The following is a 4,492-nucleotide window of genomic DNA, read 5'->3' on the forward strand; positions in this document are numbered from 1 at the left end:
CCATGCATGGGATTGGAATAATGTGCAAAGTTTCAAAAATTTTCCATCCATGCATTGGATTGGAATTATGTTGCAAAGCTTCAAAAATTTTCCCTACATTAAAATTGGAATGATGTTGGGATGCAAAAGTTCAAAAATTTCTTCTATGCATGGGAATGCCATGCAAAGCTTCAGAATTTTTCTATGCCTAGCTTGAATTTAGGTTGCCGCATGCAAAGTTTAAAAATTTCCCAATGCATTACATGGAATGACATGCAAAAATTTTCAAAATTTTTCCATGCATGGGAAGGTTGCATTCATGGAAAAATGTTGCCACATTTTCAAAATGCATACCTTCATGGGAATGAAGTTGCCACTTTCTAATGCCATGCGAGGTTTACAATTTCCATCTCAATGTTGCAGTCCAGTTTAATGATTCCATAGCATGCATTCATGCCTGCATAAGAATGAAATTTTTTGCATGCAATCATTCATCCATGCTAGCACATCATGCATGAAAATGCATCCAATGCATGCAATAGTACCCACTGTCAACCCACAATGAAGATGTCCAGTTGAGTGCTCGAAACCAAATATCCTGAGGCTACTGCTATGATTTCGAGCAATCTACCTTCCCTGTTGAGTGCTCGCTGCTGTCTCTAATCTCGCTTGCACCACTGTCCTAATTTCGAGCACTCGAAGACCAAGCTTCGAGTGCTTGCAGTTGCCTACCTCAGTTCAGCGGCTACTGCTTCTAATTCGAGCACTCGAAGACCCCATGTCGAGTGTTCGAATTACACCCCACTCTCTCCTCACTCAACCCCGAGCCTACTGTCCCATTTTCGAGCACTCTACTTCAATGCTTAGAGTGCTCAAAAAATAACCCCAGCAGTAACCACCAACCTTTTATCCCTCATTCTTCCTCTCTCTATCTCGAAACAAAACCAACCCACCAAAGCTTCACTCCCTCACCTCAACCAACCTGCTCCGTCCTACTTGCATAACCACCACCAACGGGTTTGGAGGAGGGTGTGTAGGTTAGAGAGAGATGAGGGAAGGTTATGTGAGTTGGTAGTTGGATAAAGGTCGTGGGTTGCAGGGTGTGTTGCATGCATGGCTGCATGGTGGCTGACTCTCGGCATCAACCTCACACACACATCTCACACATCATGCAAACAATGCATGAGCATCATCAACCCACAACACCCATCTCTTTCTCCCGCAGCCTTAACCATCACCCACCAACTCAACCCAACATCAACCAACCAAACACACCACTACACAAAACACCCAACCTTAACCCATGCATGTAACCCATCTATTTTCTCTCTTATCACCCCAACTCCACCAAGCCACCTTCATTCTCGGCTTCTCCCCAAACCAACTTCACTCACAAAGCTTCCCTCTCTCCATCTCACCAACTTCACCTCCTCTTCACCTCTCACAACCCTATCCAACCCTCCTCTTGGCTTCCCCACACCATCCTTCCAACCTCACCACCTCGCACACACAGAACCATGCAACCATGCATGCATCAACTCAAACCTTAACTCCTATCTCTCTCCTCAACCCACAAACACACCATGCAAACCCATAAACCATGTAAACCCATGCACACCCCATGCAACCCCAACCCTTCCTTCTCTCTCTCTCATCCCACACTCATGCCCACCTCTCTGTTTGTTTTTCGAGCACTCGAAGCCAAGCTTCGAGTGCTCGCAACTGCATTCCACCTTCAGCCCAAACCACCCGAGCCTACTGCCTCCACTTCGAGTGCTCAAAGTGTAGCTTCGAGCACTTGACCAAACACCCACTTCCTCTCTCTTTTAACACCCCCTCTCTCACTCGAATCTCCTCCCTCTCTTTCTTTTAAACCCACAAACCCATCCCCACTCCAAACCAACTCCCTCTCTCTCAGCTCATCACCTTCCCCAAACCAACCAACCAACCTCCCCACTCCATCTCCCTCTCAACCCAAAAATGCACCATACCCTCACACCATCACACCACCTTTCTCTTGGCACCCTCCAACCAACCCATCCATGAACCACATGCAAGCAACTAACTTTCTCTCTCTACCCAAACCAACCAACCTCACCATCCTCTTCACCTCTAGGCAAATTCCACCCATCCCCACCACTCAATCCGACGGCCATAGGGCCTGTGGATCTCCATTGTTAGGTGAGTTTCTTCCTTCTCTTCCTCTTTCACATTTTTTGTATAAATGGAGGATGGGCTTGCATGTAATGGAGATTTGTGATTGTTTGGGAGTCGTTATTGCAATTGCAGGGCCAAAAATTTTTGGGTTTCATCCTCCATCCCACTCATTTTCACCTTCTCCTTTTTGTGGTGCACGCCAGGTGTTCACTGAAAGTCCTCAACCAAGTCCACCTCTCTAAATGTCTCGTGCCAGTCCTTCTTGCCCTCCTAGACCCTCTGCGGGTGCCCGTGCTATCAATCGTGAGCGACCACGTGATCTTTGGGATCGCAAATAACTCAACTACGAGCTTTCTTTTCCGCTCATGGATGCCTTTGACATTCTACCCACAACTTCGTGGGCTATAGCCGAATTGACTAACCGGCGTCTGCAACACATTTGCGCGCCCCTTGCCAGGGTTGCCTACCCCCGTGTAGGGCGCCTCTTCTACCAGAATCTCCAATGCCATGAAGAGCCACCCATTTCTCTCACTACATCCATTGATGGCACCACCTATGCTTTCACTATGACTGACATCATTCAGGTTTCTGGTTGCCCCATTGAGTGCCCCGATGACATTGTCAATCGTGAGAATCTCCCTTTATATGAGGAGCCGGATACATTAACTGTGGAGCAGATTGTCGCTGCCATTTGCAATGTTGACGATCCTAATAGGCCCCGGTCTTTTATCCGCAAAACCAATCTTCCGGAACGCCTCTGGTTCATTGACACTGTTTTCAAGCACAATGTTTGCCCTTTGGTGCATAGCACCGAGCGTAGGGGCCTCCTTTTGCAAGCCTTATATGCCATGGACCAAGGCCAATGGTTTTCCATCCCGGAGCTCATTTGGACCATATTTATGAAGTTTTGGCATGACGCTCATAATGCACGGGTTCCGCGAGTTGAAAATCGGAAATTGCCTTTGCCGTTTTTCATCACTCGGCTCCTTCAGCACAAGGGTTTTGTTGTTCCTCCCCATGAACCAAAACGCGAAAAGATTAAAATTTTACCAAGCGCCGGTGGATCAATGTTCTTAGCCATTCTAGTACCCCTCAGCCTGCTGCCCCCCTGTTCATTCAAGCTCCACCTTCTCCTCCTTTTGGGGATGCTTCCACCGCAGCAGCCGCTGCAAGGGTAGAGCCTCCGGTCGACTCTCAGCAGGACCAGGCTTTCATCCGGGCTAGCATTACCGGTATTCATGAGCGGATGGATCGTTTTGAGAATTCTTTGTCCGCGTACACTCAGACTATGTGTGAGACTTCTTCACGTGCCGAAGAAGATCGTCGTCTTGCTGCTGAAGACCGCCATGCCGCAGCTGAGGAACGTCGTTTGGCTTCCGCCGAACGGTGTAAGACTCAATCTCTCCTCCATTCCATCCTCGCCCATTTACCCTCTGGCCCGTAGCTTGTTGTGAGTGTTGGACCTTATCTTTTTGTTTCATATGTACATATTTCTCTTGTATCTTTTGTTTTCCTTTTAAACTTTCAGAATTTGCTATGTATAGGTTGCTCTAGTAGACATGATCTATGTACAGCTCTTTTGTAATCATATACAAACTCTTTTTGAAATGTAAATTCTCTCTTTTCTGTTCACTTTATGTACATTATTTTTCTGTATTTATGCTTGTGCTATTAATGCTTTTTGTGGTTGTTTCTTTTTGTTCTTCGTGATGCTCTCCAGGTTGCGCAGTCCAATTCAAGTTTGGGGGTTTTGTTTCACCATGTTGTTTCCTCCCCCTGGGTATTTTTGTTCCTTTTTATACTCTTTGTCATTTTTGTCTCTAACTTACATCAATGTCCCACATTGAGGACACTGTGTCGTTCAAGTTTGGGGGTGCATCAAAGCATTCTTGGCATAGTTTTGGTATTATATTTTTGTAAAGCAATGATAGTGTAACTTGGAACTTGTTGGAGACAAAGCATATGTTTAATACCTTGTGTATAGAAGCAATTGAGAAATTTTTGAAAATAAAGAAACTTGAATTTGAAGTGTGATAAGCGCCGAATAATGTATATTCAAGCGCCCTAAATTACATTAACAAAGTCCAGTTATTAATTATTTTATGTAGATTAACTCCAATTCTATGTTTTTATGCATTTTCAGGTTCATTGGCCAAAATGGAACAAGAATAAGGCCTTGTGGAATCCTGAGCAACAAAAGGTGCCAATGCTGAATTCTGGCAGCAGTAGAGCCTGGACTTTGCTTGCCATTTTGACCTTCCAAACTCGAGAACTGGACTTCCCTCATAACATGAAAGATTTAGAGCTCTGAATCAGCTTTCCAAATCTTCAAGTGGTTCATCATTCGGAGTTCGGA

Source organism: Cornus florida, unplaced genomic scaffold (genome assembly GCF_030987335.1).
Source record: "Cornus florida cultivar Cherokee Brave unplaced genomic scaffold, ASM3098733v1 CherokeeBrave_3.0.0_Hap2_Chr10, whole genome shotgun sequence".
NCBI lineage: Eukaryota > Viridiplantae > Streptophyta > Magnoliopsida > Cornales > Cornaceae > Cornus > Cornus florida.